Genomic DNA, 24,970 nt, shown 5'->3' with positions numbered 1-24,970 from the left:
TTCGGCTGAATGTTGTTATACCTATTCCCAAGAAAGCCGGTGCTGACAGGTGTGAAAACTACCGCACCATTAGTTTAGTATCTCATGCCTGCAAAATTTTAACACGTGTTATTTACAGAAGAATGGAAAACCAAGTTGAAGCTGAGTTAGGACAAGATCAATTTGGCTTCAGAAGAAACGTAGGAACACGTGAAGCAATCCTGACTTTAGGTCTGATCTTAGAGGATCGAATCAAGAAGGACAAGCCCACGTACATGTCATTCGTAGATCTAGAAAAGGCATTCGATAACGTTGATTGGACCAAGCTATTTATGATTCTGAAAATGATAGGAATCAGATCCCGAGAACGAAGAATTATCTACAATCTGTATAAAAATCAGTCTGCAGTGATAAGAATCGAGGACTTTGAAAAAGAAGCAGCAATCCAGAAAGGAGTGAGGCAAGGCTGCATTTTGTCCCCTCTCCTTTTCAATGTTTACATAGAACGGGCAGTAAAGGAAATCAAAGAGACATTTGGAAAGGGAATCACAGTCCAAGGAGAGGAAATCAAAATCTTGAGATTTGCCGATGATATTGTTATTTTATCTGAGACTGCAGAAGATCTCGAGAAGCTGCTGAATGGTATGGATGAAGTCTTGGGTAAGGAGTACAAGATGAAAATAAATAACTCCAAAACAAAAGTAATGGAGTGCAGTCGAACGAAGGCAGGTGATGTAGGAAATATTAGATTAGGAAACGAAGTCTTAAAGGAAGTAGATGAATATTGTTACTTGGGTAGTAAAATAACTAACGATGGCGGAAGTAAGGAGGACATAAAATGCAGACTAGCACAAGCAAGGATGAGCTTTCTTAAGAAAAGAAATTTGCTGATTTCAAACATTGATATCGGAATTAGAAAGATGTTTATGAAGACTTTCGTGTGGAGCGTGGGATTATATGGAAGTGAAACGTGGACGATAACTAGGTCAGAAAGAAAGAGAATAGAAGCTTTTGAAATGTGGTGTTACAGAAGAATGCTGAAGGTGAGATGGATAGATCGAATCACGAATGAAGAGATACTGATCGAATTGGTGAGAGTAGATCGATTTGGCTAAATTTGTATTTTATTTTAAATATGTAAAATTGAAGCTGAGGAAAATATATTTTTAGAACCTATTTTTTCATATTTGAGAGGATATTTTAGGCACGTAAAATTCATTGTCTAGTTATATCTTTTGTAGAACTTCATTTGAGCGAAAGGGCGGCTCCTTGACGGTTGTCTGCTGTTCAGAGGGCACTGGGGTGGGACTTGTTCAGTTGGTTTTTGAAGGAAGTGTAGGTGGTAAGAACGGTAGGGGTAGACCAAGGTATGAATATGACAAGCATTTTAGAGCAGATGTAGGATGCAATAGTTACGTAGAAATGAAAAGGTTAGCACATGATAGGGTGGCATAGAGGGCTGCATCAAACCAGTCTATTGACTGATGACTCAAACAACAACAACAACAACAACAACAACAACAACAATAAATGTGTATTGAACGGTTGGAACTTTTTCTTCATTTGAATTGAAGTTATTTTTAATACAGACCTGTATGAAAATAATAAATTATGAGCAAGTAGCTTTAGTTAATTTAAAATTCTGTTCAAATATATAAAACATATAATCGTCTATTTGTTACTTACAAATAACTGTGGCCCTGCAGATATAAGTGTCGCTCTCATGTTATGGAATTCAATTTCATGTGGGTGTTACTAGCCTGGTGAGGCAGATCCTGTGAAATTGGATGACGATACCCGGGCTGTTCAGAACAGCACAAACTCCCAGTGTCTGGACCAAGGGAATTAAGCATTTAAGGTTAAAATCCCCCACCCGTGCGGTAACCCACCCCAGTGCCCTCTGAACAGCAGACAACCGTCAAGGAGCCGCCCTTTGGCTCAAATGAAGTTCTACAAAAGATATAACTAGACAATGAAATTTTACGTGCCTAAAATGTCCTCTCAAATATGAAAAAATAGGTTCTAAAAATATATTTTCCTCAGCTTCAATTTTACATATGTAAAATAAAATACAATTTTCAATTTGGTAAAGTGGTAATTACTCTTTAGGGGGAAATATAAAGCACATTTCACTCACCTATTTGCTGCAAACGCCTTAGAAAATTATTTTATAATTTTATGTAAAATTGGGGGAAATACTGTATCTGCTGTTAAATTAAAGACGACTTGGAAGCTGACACTTTCAGCATAATTCACGCGCTGAACAAACAGACACACTGAAACATTCTCGGAGAATGAAGTGAAGAATTTTGTTTCCAGCATGTTAATGGACACTGTGACAAGCAGACTACGGACGTGTTTATTGCGGAAGGTTCTTAAGGACTTCCGGGGAATATTAATTGGTTTTGTTTAAGTACTATTTGAAGAATATACTCTTCAACATTCTGAAAAGAAGTCGGCAAATATTTTAGTTTCTCTAAATAAATTAAAGGAATTTTTAATGGATTGAGGGATCACTCTCATATTCATGTACCCTTCACAGGATGTGGCGGCATATCGTATGCGATTGCGGAGCTTTTGCCATGTTCTTTTATCCTGCGCTAGATGCTTCGATTGATGTAGAGACATCCCGACCAACTCCTTCATCTGATCAGCCCACCTTGATGGAGGTCTTCCTTGGAACCTTGTTCATGGTACTTGACCCATTACCAGATATTTCCCCATATCTGCAGTCCTCCTTGACATGTAGCCAAATGATCTCAAATAGGCCCGACTAACCTTCCTCATGAACCTTGTACTCTTCTAGGATAGAATATTCGTCCGGTGATCGGTCCAGGATACTCTTAGAACTCAGCGGTACATCCACATATTCGTCGTTTCAATCTTACTCCTGCCGGCTTTATGAACTTTCAGGTTTCAACTACGTATGTGGTGATGGGGAAAACCAGAGCATTTACCAGATTTAGGAAGAACCACAGGAATTATTGGAATATAGACAAATATCGGTTCTAACGAAAATGTAGGCAATTTTAGGCACTATACGACCGCCGTTTTAAATTTCTAAACACATGAAACATGTAGTGTAAATACAACTTAATTTTAAGTGATCTCTTCAGGAGCAAAATAGGTTTTTGCCTAAAATCCGAGGGCTAGATATAACTTTTAGACCGAACTGTAGCTTTAGGGTCTCACTGCGAACCGTATACCAGGAGGATGAGTGGAGAACCAGAGATCCATATGCTGTAGGGAAGTCAGTTAGCTTTTGTTAGCCCGCGATTGTATCAGTCCTCACACGATTATCAAAGTACTTGAATCCCTCTGTGTCGCCCAGAATGACTGATTGTTGAAATTGACCAAATGTGAAGTAAGTTAGAGAAGAATAATGAGATGAGTCTTCACCAGCCAGGCTGGCGATGTATGTCAAGTGCTTTTGGCCTGAACATATTCTTGAATGAGTTATGTTCATGCTTTCCAGACCAGACACTCATTATCCAGGGATACACTTGTACTGGGAAGGCTCTATTACCAAGATGCTGAGACAGGCGGGTCCCTGTTGGAGTAATGGATTTGGATTTATCTGTTGGCGTGTGCGGGGGTGGCGGTCTCGTCCCGAACCGTCCCACGCACCAGCGGCGGTAATAACACAGGAAATGCGCACAATTAAATACACCCCGTGCGTCTTATAAATAAACCATGGCATCGGGGACAGTAGAGGGCGGTATACACTCTCTGATTTATGCAGCTAAAGAGAATGAGAAGTCACCGCCTTGCGGTACAGGTGTGTCATCGCATTTACTTACCAACTCGGTGGATTGGGAGGCACTGACACCATCTCTGTCATGTGTATCTGCCATTTAATTTAGCCTTGAGGCAGGTGCAAGTTAGGAATCTCGCATTGTGTGTTGAGGAAGTTGCTATCCATGCTGTTTGGCAGTTATCGAGTGCATCTGAATTCGTAAAAACGTGTGTAATCCAGAATAGTAGAGAAGCAACTTTATATATTTACCTTCCTAGAACTTCTGATATCGTAATCAACTGCCTCAACGTTTTGTTCATGTGTAAGTTAAACCTGTTTTCCTGTGTACGCATAGCTAATCTAGTGGAAACATGACTGAAATGTATTTCACGAAGAATAATTCGATAATGGGTAATAGCAGCATTTGGATCAACTCCTATTCCAAAATAAGGGCCCCTTCACTAACACCTCAGCTAGCTAAGCAATTGATAATAATAATAATAATAATAATAATAATAATAATAATAATAATAATAATAATAATAATAATAATAATAATAATAATAATAATAATAATAAATGAAAATCCACAGCCTGTTTCCAGTCATTCGAACGGGTCAGGAATGGAATGAATGAAGCCCCATCTAGCGGCGAGGATAGGAATTGTGCCGGCTGCCGAAGCCTGTTGCACTCCCCCGGGGCTATGATTAATGAATGACAGATGAAATGAAGTGATGTTGGAGAGTGTTTCTGGAATCAATTATGACAGGGAAAACCGGAGTACCCGGAGAAAAACCTGTTCCGCCTCCGCTTTTTACAGCACAAGTATCACATGGACTGACCGGGATTTGAACCACGGAACCAAGCGGTGAGAGGCCGGTGCGCTGCCTCCTGAGCCACGGAGGCTCCTCAATAATAATAATAATAATAATAATAATAATAATAATAATAATAATAAAAATAATAATAATAATAATAATAATAATAATAATAATAATAATAATAATAATAATAAATTAATAAAGAAATTTTGTGGGACAAACATCCGGCACTTTGCAGCCTCGGAATACCGCAGAATTAGTTAGGGAGCCGTAACACCAATGACAACATTATTACTTCTGCATGAACTAATTTGCCTAAAATGTATCAATCAATACTGATCTGCATTTAGGGCAGTCGCCCAGGTGGCAGACTCCCCATCTGTTGTTTTCCTAGCCTTTTCCTAAATGATTTCAAAGAAATTGGAAATTTATTGAACGTCTCCCTTGGTAAGTTATTCCAATCCCTAACTCCCCTTCCTATAAATGAATATTTGCCCCAGTTTGTACTCTTGAATTCCAACTTTATCTTCATATTGTGATCTTTCCTACTTTTATAAGCGCCATTCAAACTTATTCGTCTACTAATGTCATTCCACGCCAACTCTCCGCTGACAGCTCGGAACATACCACTTAGTCGAGCAGCTCTTCTTCTTTCTCTCAATTCTTCCCAACCCAAACATTGCAACATTCTTGTAACGCTACTCTTTTGTCGGAAATCACCCAGAACAAATCGAGCTGCTTTTCTTTGGATTTTTTCCAGTTCTTGAATCAGGTAATCCTGGTGAGGGTCCCATACACTGGAACCATACTCTAGTTGGGGTCTTACCAGAGACTTATATGCCCTCTCATTTACATCTTTACTACAACCCCTAAACACCCTCATAACCATGTGAAGAGATCTGTACCCTTTATTTACAATCCCATTTATGTGATTACCCCAATGAAGATCTTTCCTTATATTAACACCTAGATACTTACAATGATCCCCAAAAGGAACTTTCACCCCATCAACGCAGTAATTAAAACTGAGAGGACTTTTCCTATTTGTGAAACTCACAACCTGACGTTTAAACCCGTTTATCATCATACCATTGCCTGCTGTCCATCTCACAACATTTTCGAGGTCACGCTGCAGTTGCTCACAATCTTGTAACTTATTTATCACTCTATAGAGAATAACATCATCGGCAAAAAGCCTTACCTCCGATTCCACTCCTTTACTCATATCATTTATATATATAAGAAAACATAAAGGTCCGATAATACTGCCTTGAGGAATTCCCCTCTTAATTATTACAGGGTCAGAAAAAGCTTCACCTACTCTAATTCTCTGAGATCTATTTTCTAGAAATATTGCAACCCATTCAGTCACTCTTTTGTCTAGTCCAATTGCACTCATTTTTGCCAGTAGTCTCCCATGATCCACCCTATCAAATGCTTTAGACAGGTCAATCGCGATACAGTCCATTTGACCCCCAGAATTAAGATATCTGCTATATCTTGCTGGTATCCTACAAGTTGAGCTTCAGTGGAATAACCTTTCCTAAAACCGAATTGCCTTCTATCAAACCAGTTATTAATTTCGCAAACATGTCTAATGTAATCAGAAAGAATGCCTTCCCAAACCTTACATACAATGCATGTCAAACTTACTGGCCTGTAATTTTCAGCTTTATGTCTATCACCCTTTCCTTTATACACAGGGGCTACTATAGCAACTCTCCATTCATCTGGTATAGCTCCTCCGACCAAACAATAATCAAATAAGTACTTCAGATATGGTACTATATCCCAACCCATTGTCTTTAGTATATCCCCAGAAATCTGATCAATTCCAGCCGCTTTTCTAGTTTTCAACTTTTGTATCTTATTGTAAATGTCATTGTTATCATATGTAAATTTTATTACTTCTTTGGCCTTAGTCTCCTCCTCTATCTCGACATTATCCTTGTAACCAACAATCTTTACATACTGCTGACTGAATACTTCTGCCTTTTGAAGATCCTCACATACACACTCCCCTTGTTCATGAATTATTCCTGGAATGTCCTTCTTGGAACCTGTTTCTGCCTTTAAATTTCTATACATACCCTTCAATTTTTCACTGAAATTCGTATGACTGCCATCATGTTATCCTTAGCTGCCTTCTTTGCTAGTTTTAATTTTCTAGTAAGTTCCTTCAATTTCTCCTTACTTCCACAGCCATTTCTAACTCTATTTCTTTCCAGTCTGCACCTCCTTCTTAGTCTCTTTATTTCTCTATTATAATAAGGTGGGTCTTTACCATTCCTTACCACCCTTAATGGTACAAACCTGTTTTGGCATTCCTCAACAATTTCTTTAAACCCATCCCAGAGTCTGTTTACATTTTTATTTACCGTTTTCCACCGATCATAATTACTTTTTAGAAACTGCCTCATGCCTGCTTTATCAGCCATATGGTACTGCCTAACAGTCCTAATTTTAAGACCTTCCTTTCTATCACATTAATTTTTAACTACCACAAAAACAGCTTCATGATCACTAATACCATCTATTACTTCAGTTTCCCTATAGAGCTCATCTGGTTTTATCAGCACGACATCCAGGATATTTTTCCCTCTGGTTGGTTCCATCACTTTCTGAATCAGCTGTCCTTCCCATATTAACTTATTTGCCATTTGTTGGTCATGCTTCCTGTCGTTCGCATTTCCTTCCCAATTGACATCTGGCAAATTCAGATCTCCCGCTAAAATCACATTTCTTTCCATGTCGTTTCCCACATAGCTGACTATCCTATCAAATAATTCCGAATCCGCGTCAGTGCTATCCTTTCCCGATCTGTACACTCCATATATATCAAGTTGCCTATTATTTTTAGAAATGAGCCTTACACCTAGAATTTCATGTGTCTCATGTTTAACTTTTTCGTAGCTTACAAATTCTTCTTTCACCAGAATGAACACTCCCCCTCCCACCCTTCCTATCCTATCTCTACGATACACACTCCAGTGCAGCGAGAAAATTTCTGTATCCATTATATCATTTCTCAGCCATGATTCAACTCCTATTACAATATCTGGTAAATATATATCTATTAAATTACTTAATTCTATTCCTTTCCGTACAATACTTCTACAGTTCAACACTAACCATTTTATGTCATCGCTACTTGATTTCCAGTTCCCTGTTCCCTTATCACCGCTCCATAGGCCACCCCGTTTCCCTGAATGTACCTCCCTATTACCATTCCAAACAAATTTCCTAACTTATACGTACCACTGCGGTTTAAGTGAAGGCCATCTGAGCGCAAGTCCCTATCTCCTACCCACCCATTAGGATCTAGAAATTCCACTCCCAGTTTCCGACATACCCACTCCATAGGTTCATTTAAATCCCCAATCACCCTCGAATCAGTATCCCTTCTACACAGTATTCCACTAATAACAATCTCCGCTTTCTTAAACTTCACCCGTGCTGCATTTACCAGATCCCACACATCTCCAACTATGTTGGTACTTATATCAGCTTGCCTTACGTTGTTGGTACCAACGTGAAACACTACCACCTTCTCCTTCCCCTCCTCCCTCTCTTCTACTTTCCTCAACATCTGCCTCAACCTAATTCCTGGATAACACTCTACCCTGGTACGCTTTCCTCCACACACTTTCCCCACGTGTCTAACGATGGAATCCCCCATGACCAGAGCCTCAAACCTACCCACCTCATTTGATCCCCTCCTCTCCTGGTCAGCCCTATCTTTCCTGATACCTGCAGAAGCTACTTCCTCCTCCCTTTTCTCCTTCCCATGACCCTGTTCCACCTGTCTTTTCCTATCCTCTACTCTACGTTTTCCTTTCCTACCTTTTCCCTTCCTCCTACTTCCACACATCTCACCAACAGTTCCCTGTCCCTCATCTTCCCTCTGTTGTTCTACCTGGAGTGACTCGTACCGATTTCGCACAGACACCTGTCCTGAATTCTGATCCTGAATAGAGCCCTTAGCCTGCAATCTCCTTCCCCTTAGAACATTAGACCACCTGTCTTCTACAACTCCTCCCTTTCCTTCCCCTCCCTCTTGTACACCTACTGTAACCTGTACATTGTTTGAGGGAGTCATATCTTCCTTCCTGTCTTCTGTGAGATTCCTAATTATCTCCCTCAAACTTTCCAACTCCTCCCTCATACCCCTCAATGCCTCGCTACACCCACAATACGTACACTCGCGCTCCTTAGCCATTCTTTATGGGGAAAAAATGAAATTAAAAATAACTTATTTGCAAAAAATAAATGAACGGAGTGATGTATTGTCTGGGATAGTACACAACAATAAGGTAATTAATATACGACTACACTACAATATTACTTAGTCGTACTCTAGTTTTTTTTTATCCTACTACCCCTGACACGATAAAAACTGGTGTTAATTACTGAATATCGAAAGTAATAGCCTACATAAGAACTACACAATTCCAAACTGCAATAAAGCCTATTCTAATTACAACAACAGTGTTTTAGTAAGAGTTTATACGGATACCACTACTACACCAGTACTACACAAATATTTTACAATAATAAAATAATCACATTAAATTCTAATAGGATATTCCTCTTATACTACTGTACAGTACACTACAGTAATTTTAAACTACTTTCAGACGTATCCTAATTACGATACCGGTACCGAACCGTATGTCACTAAACTAAGCACAACAGAAATGAAATTTGCAAGAACTACTGTACTGAAAGATTACCAACGAAACTAAATGCTTAGACAAATTAGTATTATTAGTATTACGGTCTAATAGATACACACGATAAATAACACACGAATATAGCAGGCAGGATACGGCACTATCTAAATGTACTATAGCGTGGGTTTTGATATACAGTGTGTTAGGGGTATCCGTGCAGAAATTTTGCTAGTCGGCAAAGAAAAATACCTCTCACAATATGTGCTATGTACTTTTTACCTTGTCTTATTAGTTTTCCCATAACTCAATTTCAGAGCCTAATGTGTTTTGAATGGCCGTAGCAGGATACGCCGCTTATGTCATTCTGTCCCCGCGTAGTGGTAGTACAGTAGAAGAGTATAGGGCTTGTTGAACCTATTTCTTATCGCAGGCCAACATATGTTTTTGTGCACTTCCCCTAAAGGCTTGGCAAGTAGGGGAGATTGACACACGAGAAAGGGCACTTGCTGTTCTCGAAAAGCGGTCTGGGGTACTCTGTGTGAAAAGTACACAGAATCCTTACAGTGACGTCGAAGATCCGTAACAGCACATACATGCATATCAAGTGTTGTGTAGTTGCGTGTGATTTATAAGACGCTAATGGCATTACTCAGCGATCCAAGCTGACAAAATACAAGGAAATAGTTTATGAGTACATGAAAATGGGCGCAACATTTCAGTGCTGTTATTGTGACAGTCTATGGTGAATTTGTGAAAATAGACAATGCGAGTTGTCTATGCTTATTCATGAAATTTTCACGTCAATGAAAGGACGGTGGACACTGAAAGAAAAGGCTATAAGTAGTCAACGAAATTGTTATTAATGAGACAAATTTCAAAAACCGTAGTTGATTCATACATGAACATTGCTCGAAGGAAAAGGGCTACTGTGGAATTGCCGCCGGGTATTTGTGATAGAAGGCTTCTTCCTCTCCTTCTTAATCTGTTTATTCTCCAGGGTTGGTTTTCCCTCGGACTCAGCGAGGGATCTCACCTTTACCGCCTAAAAGGCAGTGTCCTGAAGCGTGAGACATTGGGTCGGTGGATACAACTGGGGAGAATGACCAGTCCCTCGCCCAGGCGGCCTCACCTGCTATGCTGAACAGGGGCCTTTCGGAGGATGGAAAGATTGGAAATGATAGACAAGGAAGAGGGAAGGAAGCGGCCGTGGCCTTAAGTTAGGTATCATCCCGGCATTTGCCTGGAGGAGAAGTGGGAGACCACGGAAAACCACTTCCAGGATGGCTGAGGTGAGAATCGAACCCACCTCTACTCATTTGACCTCCCGAGGCTGATTGGACCACGTTCCAGCCCTCGTACCACTTTTCGAATTTCGCGGCAGAGCCGGGAATCGAACCTGGATCTCCGGGAGGTAGCAGCTAGTCACACTATCCACTACATCACAGAGGCGGACAGAAGGCTCATTACTGGACAATAAGTGCCGATAGGTAAAATGATGACTGTAATTGACCCGTTTATTTAGAACTTCCGTAGTAATAATCTTACTACCACTTCTACTTCCACCACCACTACTACTACTACCACTACTACTAATAACAATAATAATGTCTTTACGTTCAACTAACTAATTTTCACGGTTTTCGGAGACGCTGAGGTGCAGTAATTTTTATCGCAGTATTTCTTTAATGCAAGTAAATCTACAGACACGAGACTGGCGTATTTGAACACCTTCAAATACCACCGATCTGAGCCGCCATCGAACCTGCCAAGGCGAGATCAGAAGACCAGCGCTCTATCGTCCGAGTCACTCAGACCGGCATTAGAGCTTAGAGTAAGTTGGTCGTGCGGTTAGGGGAGCGCAGCTGTGAGCTTCCATTCTGGAGATAGTGGGTTCGAACTCCATTGTCGGTAGCCGGGAAGATGGTGTTCCGTGGTTTCCCATTTTCACACAAAGGACATGCTGGGACAGTACCTTTATCAAGGCCTCGAACTCTTCCTTCCCACTTATAACCCTTTTCCCTCCCTTCGTCGCCGTAAGACCTATTTGAGTCGGTGAGACGTAAAACAATTATCGGTAATTTCGGAGACATGTCCGCAATTATAATATAAATAATAATTAGCAACTGTTGACAGTTCACTACTTTCTTTAGTGTTTTCTGACAGATTAGGAGCTACGAAGTATGAGTGGGGTGATTAACTTTTATTTTCATAATAGTTAGTAATAATAGACTAACACAGTTGTAATAATAAAATTAATAATAATAATAATAATAATAATAATAATAATAATAATAATAATAATATTGCTAGTGGCCTTACGTCGCACCGACACAGATAGGCCTTACGGCGACGATGGGATAGGGTAGGCCTAGGAGTTGGAAGGAAGCGGCCGTGGCCTTAATTTAAGGTACAGTCCCAGTATTTGCCAGGTGTGAAAGTGGGAAAACAACCAAGGAAAACCATCTTCAGGGCTGCCGACAGTGGGATTCGAACCCACTATATCCCGTATGCAAGCTCACAGCGCGTGCTCCTAACCGCACGGCCAACTCGAACGGTAATAATAATAAAAAGTAATAACAATGTTTACGTCCCATTGGAGACGCGCGGTGTCGGAATTTTGACCACAATTATTCTTTAACGTGCCTGTAAATATACCGATCAGAAGCGAACGTATTTGAGCACCTTCAAATACCACCGGACTGAGCCAGGATCGAGCCTGATAAGTTCATGAAACCAGTGCTGAACAGTCTGAGCCACGCAGCCTGGCAATGTTTATTTTGATACTTTGAATAGGCACTGCAAAAGCAGCAGTAAGCTAGAATGCTTTAATTTACCATTAAACATGTTCTTTTCGTTTCAAAGCACGAAAGGAAAGTACGTGTGATTCATTTATTTTTATAACATGTCCCTTATTGGTACGAAGCAAAACGTTCGATGTGCTTTGACAATTCAATTCCGATACTACTCACTTGGACATCCATAGGTCTTATGGCGCCGATGGGATAGGAAAAGCCTAGGAGTAGGAAGGAAGCGTCCGTGGTCTTAATTTAAGGTACAGTCCTAGCATTTGCCAGGTGTGAAAATGGGAAACCAACCATGGAAAACCATCTTCAGGGCTGCCGACAGTGGGATTCGAACCTACTATCTCCCAGATGCAAGCTCACAGCGCGTGCTCCTAACAGCACGGCCAAATCTCCCGGTAATAATAATAATTTTTTTTTTTGCTAGGGGCTTTACGTCGCACCGACACAGATAGGTCTTATGGCGACGATGGGTTAGGAAAGGCCTAGGAGTTGGAAGGAAGCGGCCGTGGCCTTAATTAAGGTACAGCCCCAGCATTTGCCTGGTGTGAAAATGGGAAACCACGGAAAACCATTTTCAGGGCTGCCGATAGTGGGATTCGAACCTACTATCTCCCGGATGCAAGCTTACAGCCGCGCGCCTCTACACGCACGGCCAACTTGCCCGGTAATATAATAATAATAATAATAATAATAATAATAATAATAATAATAATAATAATAATAATAATAATAATAATAATAATAATAATAATAATGTTCACGTCCCAATGGAGACGTTAGATGTCGTAATTTTGCCCACAGGTATACTTTAACGTGCCTGTAAATCTGCCGATCAGAAGCGGACGTATTTGAGCATCTTAAATACCGTGGGACTGAGCCAGGATCGATCCTGCTAAGTTCATGAAACCATTGCTTGAACAGTCTGAGCCACTCAGCCAGTCAACGTTTATTTTGATACGTTTAATAGGCACTGCAAAATCCGCAGTAAGATAGAATGCTTTAATTTACCATTAAACATGTTTTTTTTTTCGTTTGGAAGAACGAAAGGAAGGTACGTTTAATTTATTTATTTTTATAACATGTCCCTTATTGGAATGAAGCGGAACGTTTGATGTGCTTTGACAATTCAATTCTGATACGACTCACTTGGAAATCCTATCCCATGCATTCTTTCGTTGTCGTAAGAAACTATATTTACGTACACGTCAACACGCTTTTGCCTAGCAGACTAACCGGACATCCTATAGTTTTTGTGTTTGAGCTATATTGTGCATTATAACTATAACAAAATGAAATGAAGTCCGGGGTGTTTCTGCATATGGCGAGTTGGTCTCCCAAAAATCCATGATAATGAAATCACACTGTGAGAGAATATTCAACGTAAGCAGTTCAACAAAAGCACTAGACGTGTTGTGTGGCGGTTCGGTTGTCTGCTGTTCCTAGCGACGGGGATGTGGTTGGACGTGTTTCCGCCCCCTTCATGAAACAGGACTAAAGCTATGAGCTGCCTGCCTGACCTTCACCTGAATAACAGCTGTCAGAGAGGCGAATTATCGTTCGTACTAGTACGCGAGTTACTTCGTAGTTGTAGTAGTAGTATTCGAATAATGTCAGTGTATTAAAACCACGAATACCTTGATATGCTGCTAGAGTATCGTGCGGCAGAACAGAATACGGGTCACGCTCCATGAATCTATCGGGAAAGGCTTCCCAAAAGACAGGCCCCAAATCCAGCAACGATAGGTGCTGTAGGCTACTGCAGCGTGTTCGTGGTACAGGCTGTGTTACATCACTCTATGAAAAGCGAGGGCCTGAACGGCTACGTGAAATACTAGACGCGGAAGAAGACATCCTGGCAATAGTATACGATGATCCCGGGCACCGTATACGTAGTATAACACGTGCCGTTGGTATACCAACTTGGATCATACGTAGGACACTGCATGAAGAGCGAATGCACCCTGACCACATTTCACCAGCTGATTACCAATTTTTCTTACAAGTTGATGTACGTTGCCACGACACAGATAGGTATTACACCGACAGATATATCTAAGGCCTAGGATTGGGAAGGAAGCAACCGTGGTCTTAATTAAGGTACAACCCCAGAATTTACCTGGTGTGAACATGACAAACCACGGAAAACCATCTTTAGAGCTGCCGACGGAGGGGTTCGAACCCGCTATATCCCACTCATGAGCTGTGGAACACCCCATTCAGTAGTACAAGGTAACTTACAGCACCGATTCTGAATTAATATCTAGATGGGTGTAGTTGGAGGTCGGTTACATGGATTAATCAACTTTTTATTAGTGGTATCTTGCTCCTGTTGATACAGTACGTTACTGGAGCTTTCAGAGGACGTGTCGCTTCGACTACGCCGAACCACTTGGATTTTACACGATGGTACAGACATTTCCTCGACGGTGGACAGGACGATGTGGAACTATCAATTGGCCAGCCAGATCTCCAGACCTTATCCAAATGAATTTTTATGTCTGGGGGGACATGAAAAACAAAGTATATCGAACTCAAGTAACCATTTCGGTTGACCTCCGTGAACGTATCTTTTAAGCAGCAGAGGATATTCTCAACAACACTGGTGTCTTGGCTCGAATGCGTCTCAACTGGATTCGGAGAAGTAAAGCCTGCAGAGAAGCCCAGGGTGGTCACTGTGAACAATTGCTACAAGTTTCACTTCGGTATGTCAGATGTTATGCCGTTTCTGCAGCTCATTTACTTGGGAGTACAGTACAGAATCAATATAGTATTTTGAGACTCGATAGTTCGATATTCTCATACATCCGAGCAGAGAAATTGATGTAACGGTAACAAAAATTATAAATCGAGAGTTTCAGTGCGCGAGTGCCTGGTACGTGACGAAAGCTGAACACAACAGACGGAAGACGTGCTTGTTAAAGTGCTAGACATTGACCTTGAACGCAGATCAACAGTACCTCATTCCTAGCCTTCAACGTGGTTTGGATTAATTACGTGTGTTCTAGCAGTTTATATTTTGCTTTTTATTCACTATGAGTTAAAACAGAAGACACTTTGCGTTTTTAAGGGCCGATGTTCTAAAAACAACAATCATCATCAACATCACCATCATCATCATTATCACATTCAAAATGCAATAAAATGCTTGTTTTATGTTCATCGTTACTGAAATAGGAACTATAAGTTAACATTTAACTGAAAAAGGTTGTCTGGAGCGTTCTTTTATTTACATAGACAATATAAAATTTATTTTAGTGTAAGGCGATCTGTACGTTTTTGTTTTCTAAACTGTTGTGTTGTAAGGTACAGTATAACATAGATAATTTTTTCGTGTACACAGGCATTTTCGTGTACGTTCGTAAATCCGTGCTTTTCTATTCGAGATAGTCTTGTTACCGTATACCTGGAATTACTGAGCCCCTACTGTATGTTAGTTCATTCTTCTCTACAACAGTGTGTTACTATTACGACTGTAGTTCCTACGACCACGCTACTCATGTCTGTGTCACTAATGTGAGCCTTGTTCGGCTATGTCCTGCTTGACTATGTGGCTCTCGTTACCATCTTCTTCTTCTTCTTCTTCTTCTTCTACTGAAGCCCTATGTCTTAACAGATATATTCCACCGGCATCATCTTAACACACAGTAGCGTAATCTGCTGCGACCTTTTATTAGCACCATCATAGTAAAATGTAGGATGTAGTTGTGGCGGAATTCTCTTGGGTACGTTCGACATCTGTGAATTGCGTATAACTTGATAACTCATCTTGTATTCATGAAAGCGACCGTCGGCCTGGCGTTCAGGTTAATAGCTACATGTTTCCCACGTGTAACCTTGTTTAAATTTATAAGATTTGTTGATGTGTATGTTTGATGTTTGTACACAGAACCTGTTTTGTAATACTTCGTCCTAACCACAGTACCAGGTTACAGCTGACCCATCACCAACAGCTGTACCTGGTTCTCGTCTTACGCATAGTAATCTGTAGTTAACTATTGCGACCGATATTGCCTCACGTGACGTACATTTCATCTCATTTCCTCCTAAACCACGCATATTCTACTATTTTCATCCACGTATTTCAGCTCGTAATGATCTAATAATAATAATAATAATAATAATAATAATAATAATAATAATAATAATAATTGCATTACGTCCCGCGAACTACTTTTAGGGTTTTCGGAGACACTGAGGTGCAGGAATTTAGTCCCACAGGAGTTCTTTTTATGTACCAGTAAATCTACCGACACGAGGCTGACGTATTTGAGGACCTTCAAATACTACCGGACTGGGCCAGGTTCGAATCTGCGAAGTTGGAGTCAAAAGGCCGGCACCTCAAATGTGTGAGCCACTCTGCCCGGCAGGAAGCACGAAGTGTTGGTATGTTTAATTTATTTAGTTGTATAACATGTCCATTATTCGTTTGAAACAAAACGTTCGATGTGCTTCGATAATTCAATTACGATGCTACTCAGTTGGACATCATATCCCACGCATGCTTTCGTTGGCGTAAGGAACTGCCTTCTTTCTTCTAGCTTTACGCAATGCACAACGAAGATCCTTTTGCTCTCGAAAATAACTTCCGAGGATTACTTAAAGTTTGATATATGGTAGTTCGTCACATCGTTCTCTATTGCTACAAGAAATATCTGCACGTATATCCCTAACACTCTGTATAGCTGTCAGCTTTCAATCACGAGATAGTGAGTTCGAACCCCAATGTTGCATCCCTAAATATTTTCTTTAGTTTCTCATATTCATACCAGGCAAATGCGCTGGCTATACCTTAATGAATGCCACTGTCGATTCTTTCCCAGTCCTAGCCCTTTCCTTTCCCATCATGGCCATAAGACCTATATGTGTCGGTGCGACGTAAAGCAAATTCTAAAAATTAATTATATTATTATTGTCATTATTATTATTATTATTATTATTATTATTATTATTATTATTATTATTATTATTATTATTATTATTATTATTATTATTATTATTATTATTATTTATCCAGAGGTATACTTGTACTGGGAATACTCTATCACCAAGATGCTGAGACAAGCGGGTCGCTGGTCCTGGTAATAGAGCCTTCCCAGTACAAGTGTGTCCCTGGATACTACTACTACTACTACTACTACTACTACTACTACTACTAATAATAATAATAATAATAATAATAAAGCCCATTTCGTGGCCATGATCGTTATCGTGTTGAGGTCTTAAACGGTCTGACACCGTGTGGTTACCCGGTTCGAGTTCCGTTGTTCGAAAATTAATTTCACCACCGGAATGTTGCTGGCAGGTTAGGGCAGGTGGTGGTATTAAATTTCTTATCACTAGCTTGAGTGCCAAAAGCCTTGATTAAACTCGAAACCTCTCCGCGGTGCTCATATGGATTGAAGGCATATGACGCTGATGATGATGATTCGTCCATCGGATAGGGACGTTAAACCTTGAGCAGACCGCTTGGTGCTATTCGACAGGAGTAGGCTATGTGCTGGCACCGCGATACACCCTCTCCCTTCTTACTATCATATACCACGTCATTCATTACATCTCATTAATTCCTCTGATGAGGTTGATGTCACAAATGGCATCCGGTCATAAAAACCCGCCACGATTGATTCATCTCACCTCATACCCGTCCCCACAGAGAAATGGGACACGGTTGGACGAACAAGCGAACGAACGAACGAACGAACGAACGAACAAACAAACAAACAAACAAACAAACAAACAAACAAACAAACAAACAAACAAACAAACAAACAAACAAACAAACAAACAAACAAACAAACAAACAAACAAACAAACAAACAAACAAACAAACAAATAAACACACAAACAAACAACCAACCAACCAACAAAACAAACAAACATACAAACAAACAAACAAACAAACAAACAAACAAACAAACAAACAAACAAACAAGAATACATTTCTTCTACCGGTGTCATACTGTAGACCATCGATGGAAATATAGCTCCAATTTGCAATAGTTTTTTCTTGCTATTTTGTTTTACGTCGCACCGACACAGATATGTCTTATGGCGACGATGGGAGAGGAAAGGCCTTGGAAGTGGAAGGAAGCGGCCGTGGCCTTAATTAAGGTACAGCCCCGGCATTTTCCTGGTGTGAAAATGAGAAACCACGGAAAACCATCTTCAGGGCTGCCGACAGTGGGGTTCGAACCCACTATCTCCCGATTACTGGATACTGGCCGCACTTAAGCGACTGCAGCTATCGAGCTCAGTATTTGCAATAGTAATGCTTCCCTAATATTATCACGGGCGGCATCTAAGGGACGTCCGTGTAATTTGGACCAATAATATTTTTGGTATTTACACGTTTGGTCACCCGCGGTCTGAGGCAAGGTCAGCAAGACAACCGAGGGCTGCCCTCTTCCCGGAAGTTGTTTGTTAATGGACTTAAGGTTGAAGGTGGAAGGGGAAAACAATTTTAATACTGACATTCCTTGTACGCTTATATGGCGACAAGTAAGTGTACTGTGAAGTGTTTAGCTTTTACAAGTACTGATGACATATCTAGGTAGGTCTTAACATAGTTTAATTCATACATTTTAGATACTTTGCATATTATTTACTTCTGATATTAAATCTTTGCATGTCGTGTAATTTGGACCTTTGAAACAATAATAAAACAATAATTGAATCGCTTGTTTGTGAAACTGCACAAGTCCATTTTTGGCCATACTGAGTTATGTGTACATTCACGAATTTCAAGTATAGATACATTTCACAGTGAAAGTACACATGTCCATAGAATATCCTCTTCAAAATAACCGCTTAAAAATTACGTTTGTTTGAAAAATATCACATGTCCAAGACAGTAGTGCCTAAACCTGCCATTATTGCTTGTGTGCGCTGCAATTTTGCAACAGCTGATTTAAATTGTAATCATGGAGTTTGATAGCGGTCCTTCTACCTCTCATATTAAAAGGAAAAGAAAGCTTTAAAACTGTGGTATATGCCTGTGAGAAGATAAAGAAAGCACGGATTAAGGGTTTGGAGTGTGTTCATTCTGCAGGAACTGTAATACCGAAAAAGGAAATTCAGAGAAAATGCATGTAAGCAAAACTAACCTCAAAATTTTCTATAAAAGTAAATCACTATTTTTACACGTTTTTCATTGCAGTCAATATAAATAACTATTTAAGAATTGTCTCCATTTTTTATTTATCAACTCTTATATCGAATGTATTCTGTTATTTACTCTTAATCTTTTATTATTTTGTAGATGTTCAAAGAAGTGCATTGAAAAAGTTCCAGAAGAGGAAGAATCACAGATGTTCAATAAATTGTATTCATTGGATACGAAAAATGAACATGATGCGTACCTTCAGAATTTAATGGGGGTTATGCCAGTGCAACGTAGAAGACCTCGAATAGAAGAAGGGGACATAAGTAAGAAAAAACGTAATACATTTACTTACAAATTATCTACATCCCAGTCTTGGCACATAGTATTTAAAACTGTGTTCATGGCTTTGCATGGAATAACCAGCGGCAGAGTCCGGCGTCTGTGTAATTTGTTAACACAAGGTGAATATCGTAGGGATAAACGTTGGAAAATGGTGCCAGGCAGTTCCAAAAATGGGGATATTGTACTACTAGTGAAGAATCACATATCGGCATTTCCATATAAACAGAATTAGTACTATAGTAAAATCCGGAAATATCTTGATGAGAAACTGAACCTGAAAATTATGTGTGAGTTGTTTACTGAAGCCCATCCTGATGTTAAAATCAGTTACTGCTTCTACAGAAAGATATTCTTGCAACATTATGAACTTTCATTTGGTCGTCCTCAAGTCGACACATGTTGCAAATGTGAAGAACTTAGTATAAAGGTAAAAAGTAAAGCATTAAATGAAAATGCCCAAAAGGTTGCATTAGCAGAGCTTACTGTTCATAAAAAACGTGCCAAAAAGTTTTTCACTAAGGCTAAGTCTGTGGAGGAACTAATGGGTCAGGGAGGTGGCGTTGCATGTATTAGCATAGAGTACATGCAAAACCTACAGTTGCCAGAAATTCTTGCGCAAGATATCTTCTATCTAAGGAACTAACATTTGAATCGCTAAATGCAGAAACGACTTAAGTGCACTTTGCAAAACTGTTGGGAAAATAAGAAAAACTGTGTGGCAGTATAAGTTGAAGTCTGATCTCCTTCCAAATGTCTTAAATGAACCTCTAATGTGCTAGAAAAGTGTAGCAAACACGAAATAATATTTTGAAATTTTTAAAAGCCATTAAGACGTTTTTAAACATTCCACTTAGGTTGTTTCTGAAATGAACAACTTTTCATTTTAATTTCTGTAGCAGTTATTTAAAAAACAGCTAACTGATCAATCTATGCGAGTTTTAAATGAAAGGTTAAGTAAATAACATCGTTCTATTCATCAAAATTTAATAGACATCAGTTAATGAAACACAAAATACAAATTACAACAATAATAGGCTTTCTGGCTTTATTCAGCCTCTGGCATATATCGGCATGTTCTTTCTCGTTTGTTGACCATTGGATGATGCTTTCATAAAAGTTTTTACTGTCCAAAGAATAAAAATTATTCCAGAGGTCCTGTATAGTTTCGTCAGTGAGTTTTAAATGACGTTTAAAGTTACGCACACACACAGTTTACATTGTTCGGCGGGGTTTCATGGCGGACCTCTTTTCCTTTGCGGGACACGTATCTCCGTCCTTGTACTCTAGCTTTCCGGACAACGTTCCGCTTGTATTTTCCTTCATGTCTCACTCCACGTTTACGCTTAGGATTAGGTTCATCTTCTGAACTGTCAGACATGGTTTAAGAACTAAACACTACTTAATAATCACTAAATACACTATTATTCCCGCTACAAACACACACTCGACCACTCCGTGTTTACAGTCACAACGAAAACAAACTCATTAAAAACAAAACAAGAGTCACAAATCAGGTTGCACTAACAGGGACACCAACCGTCATGAGTGGAGGAATGAGTTTACCGCAGAAAGAACGTAAGCGAAGGCGCGCTTCTTTCTGAAATAAACACATTATTTACACAGCTGCATAACAGCGTCGCTGATATGGAACATAGGTTGTTTCTGCAAAAACTACGTATTTATCTCCGAATAGCAACATCCTGTCTAACACTCCATTTTGATAAAAGTGTCACTTAGGTGGTTTCTGAAATAAACGATTAATTTAATGTGTTTTGTATCCATGACCTTAAAACCGGACATGCACACTTTTACACCTATCATGGAGGAACAGGTACTAAGGGTCCTAACGAGGTTTGTTCATTTGTAATGGAATATATGGAATATATAAATAAAAATAAAATTAAAAATATACATGAAAATGTGAAGGAGTTGCATATATTTTCTGATGCATGCTCTGCTCAAAGTAAAAATCACACAATTTTATGTGTGTGGTTCATGATGGCAGCACAGGGAAGATTTAACACCATACATCACTATTATCCCATCGGTGGACATTAATTTATGTCTTGTGATGGAGACTTTGGTGTTATTAATAGAAAATTAAGAAAAATTGGCAGAATCTACACACTTAAAGAGTATATGGAGCTATAAATATCAGCTTCTGTAGTGCTGCCAATAAATTCTCAGTGACTATGGTAGAAGGAAGAGATTTTTTGGACCTCAATCAATGGTGGCCCCGGTATTATAAGAAGACAACATTATCAGTTGAATCGCAAGGCAGAAAGGTGGCAAAAGACCAAAATATGTATCTACAGGTAAGTCAATTTAATCACTTCACTTTTAGAAGGGAATATAATGGTGTCTTGACTGCAAGGACTTATGTAGATGGACCAGTAATGGACACATTCAAACTGCAAACTCATTATACGGTTCCAACTTTTCCCAACTCCAAAGCATATGAACAGGACTGAATTCCCATCAGCAGCAAGAAAATTCAGGACTTACAGAAAATAATGAAATACCCGCCTGAAGATGAAGAGATTGAAGAGTTTTTTAACGAGATACTCTCCTGGCCTACATTGGACAAGGAATCAAATGAAGATGAGTGATAAACCAATATATTATCCACGTATTTTAGTTTATTAATTTGGTATTATTGTTTAAAAGGAGAAGGGAGTAGTGTTTTTTGTGATTAAGTGTAGGCCTAGGAATTTAATGAATATGAGTGATAAGCCAAAATATAATCCCCCAATTTTATTGTGTTCAATGCTAGTGTTGTTTAAAAGGACAAAAGGGCAGTGTTTTAATATTTTTTGTGATTACGTGGAGCATTCTCTGATGTATGAATGAAACTTACCACCATAAAATCTTTTACAATGCGTTACTAGGTAGTATGCATATACTAAAAATTCTTAACAAGACATAAATTCGTATATTATAGGTTTGTTTGAGAAACAACCCATGTCCACGTAGAAAAGGCTTATATTGTTACAAGTATAAGGATCAACTTCTTCAAATTATGATATGTGAGTTGTATTTTGGTATACTGCACTTCCAATGGATGTCTTTTCAAGCGACCGCTGCTCAGCCCCAAGGCCAGCAGATTACGAGGTGTCGTGTGGTTAGCACGACGAATCCTCTCGGCCGTTATTCTTCGCTTTCCAGATCGGGGGCGCTATCTCACTGTAAGATAGCTTCTCAGATTTAATCACGTAGGCTGAGTGGACCTCGAACCAGCACACAGTTCCGGGCAAAATTCCCTGACATGGCAGGGAGTTGACCCCGGGACCTCCGGGTAAGAGGGAGACATGCTACCCCTACACCATGAGGCCGGCAAAGGGAATTGAGCCAACGGCACGTGGTGTTCCCAAACGGTCACCCATCCAAGTACTGATCACGCCCAATGTTGCTTAAATGCGGTGATCGGAAGAGAACCGGTGTTTTCAACATTGCATGGCCGTTGGCTTCGCAGTTTTATTGGTGGTCCTAAGTAAACTTGTTTTATAATTTCAGGCCGGCCCAGCGATGTAATTGTAGGGTCTTTGCGTCTTATCCGGAGGATAAAGGTTCGATTCCCGAGCAGGTCAGGGATTTTTACGTAGATCTGAAGGCTAGTTTTAGGTTCACTTAGCCTACGTGATTACAATGGAGGAGCTATCTGCCGGCATTACATGTGATAAGCATTATGATGACGATTGGATTCATAACAAAAGTTGCAAAAAGTGGGCTCATGAAAACTGCGCCAAAATTCAGGATGTATTGTTTTATCATTGTCCTACATGCCAAAGGTGATGACCACAATTTATAGTGTCGTATTTTATTGCTTAGTATGTCATAATAATTTATTTATTTATTTATTTATTTATTTATTTATTTATTTATTTATTTATTTATTTATTTATTTATTTATTTATTTATTTATTTATTTATGACACATGTATGTAACAGAGTTGCATTCCAATTATAACAGACACTACAATATATAGTGCAATAATACACATTGCAAAACAGAAAAAAATCACGAAAAATTAACAACAAACTTTCAAAAATTATAATAAACAAATTTAGAGGGAGAAATGACAAAACAATGATAGGTTATATACAGATCAGGATTAGATAGTGCTGCAATTGATGAATCCTGATTACGTAAGTAGGAAGAGCTAAACATTATGTACAAGCACACACATATGTGAAGAGGTCAGGTGCATGATTAAGAGTGTAAAAATATCTCGGAGTTTATAGACAATTAAATTACATTTGGGTTATTGACAAAGAGACAGTGTAATGAATTCTATTTTCTTTTTATAAGATACTGTTTGTTAAGCTTGTTTAAGTATATTCACTAAAGAAAATCAGTAGACATTTTTTGAAGTCTGTTAGGGACATTGAGAGATCTATGTTGTGGTTTCTGAATAAGTCATTAAACGTATTACACATCCTTAATAATGGCGAATTTTTATGAATTAATATGTTGGATAAGGGATTGTAAAAGTACGTCCGGTTACGCAAGTTAGATTTGCTTACATTAAAATTTATTCTGGCTAGTAGATCACCACTATCTATAACGCCATTTGTAATCTTGTGTAGAAACAGTTGTTGGTATAATTCTCAGCGAGCGCTTAGTGAATTGTATCTAAATTCTTCTAATAAGTGACGATATGATATTCTCAACCTATATGGTGACTAATTATGCTGCTTGTAATAAATAAACCGTAAGAATCTCTTTTGAACCTTTTCAATTTTATTTATATAAGATTTGTAATTTGGCATCCATATAACTGATGCATATTCTAATTTTGACCTCACGAATGAGTTGTAGGGAACACATAGAGTATTAATGTTATTTAAGTCCTTCCCGTTTCGTACGATAAAACCTAGTTGTTTCAGTGCTGTATTTACTATTATTTCAATATGTGCACTGAACGATAAGTTTTTACTCATTGTAACTCCTAAGTCAGTTACGGACTCGACTCGTTTTAGATTCTGTCCGTTCATGAAGTATTCACACTGTAAAGGATCATTCGCCGTAGAATAAGTCATCACGAAGCATTTGCCGACATTAAATGCCATTTTATTCTTCATGCTCCACATGTAGATATTCTCAATGTCCCTGCTTAGAGAAATGCAGTCACTAACATGTGATATCACCTTGTACAACTTAAGATCGACAGCAAACATGAGACATTTGGAATTTACAACAACATTTGGCAAATCATTTATAAATAACATAAACAGCAGTGGTCCTAAATTTGAACCTTGAGGTACACCTGAATTAACATTCAACACAAAAGATTTTATCTGATGATAGGTGACAAACTGGTATCTGTTATGTAAATAGGAGGAGATAAGTTTTAGCATAGGATTGTTAAATCCAAATCAAGGTAGTTTTATACGAAGCACACTGTGATAAATCCTGTCAAACGCTTTCTCGAAGTCCATATAAATCACATCAACGGATTTATGAATGTTTAAAGCATTAGCCCCATCTTGAACTAGATTTGATATGTTTGTGA

The 24,970-nt window shown here is 39.1% G+C and overlaps 1 non-coding gene across 1 annotated transcript; it reads right to left on the bottom strand.

Annotated features, from left to right (window-relative positions):
* Positions 1-22,803: 22,803 nt before the first annotated feature.
* LOC136864983 (5S ribosomal RNA) lies at positions 22,804-22,922 on the bottom strand. The gene has a single exon (XR_010859400.2). It is a non-coding gene; the product is annotated as a 5S ribosomal RNA (ribosomal RNA).
* Between the last annotated feature and the right edge of the window lie 2,048 nt (positions 22,923-24,970).

Source organism: Anabrus simplex, chromosome 2 (assembly GCF_040414725.1).
Source record: "Anabrus simplex isolate iqAnaSimp1 chromosome 2, ASM4041472v1, whole genome shotgun sequence".
NCBI lineage: Eukaryota > Metazoa > Arthropoda > Insecta > Orthoptera > Tettigoniidae > Anabrus > Anabrus simplex.
Note: the sequence above shows the minus strand (reverse complement) of the source record. Positions and strands in the feature narration are given on the sequence as shown.